A 221-nucleotide genomic window follows, 5' to 3' on the forward strand; every position below is an offset into this window, starting at 1 on the left:
GAATAACCCAAAAATATGCACTTAGTAGACCTAGGAGACACTTTATCTACTTGCATATGCAAATTATGGACAAAACACACAGCCAAAGACTCGGGGAGGAACATGAAAACTTGGCAAAGTAGGGAACATAATAGAAAAATGGCACCTATCTGAAAGCACTGAAAATGACATGCAATTAATCAAGTGACATGCAGTTAAAACATCACACCAAAAATACTTAG

General features: G+C 36.7%; 1 protein-coding gene across 1 annotated transcript in view; it reads right to left on the reverse strand.

Moving 5' to 3' along the window:
• The window catches only part of LOC122060138 (pentatricopeptide repeat-containing protein At3g24000, mitochondrial-like), an 18,182-nt gene that overhangs the window by 1,982 nt on the left and 15,979 nt on the right, over positions 1-221 (reverse strand). The gene's annotated exons all lie outside the window — the stretch shown is intronic.

This window comes from Macadamia integrifolia, chromosome 13 (genome assembly GCF_013358625.1).
Source record: "Macadamia integrifolia cultivar HAES 741 chromosome 13, SCU_Mint_v3, whole genome shotgun sequence".
In the NCBI taxonomy this organism is placed as follows: Eukaryota; Viridiplantae; Streptophyta; class Magnoliopsida; order Proteales; family Proteaceae; genus Macadamia; species Macadamia integrifolia.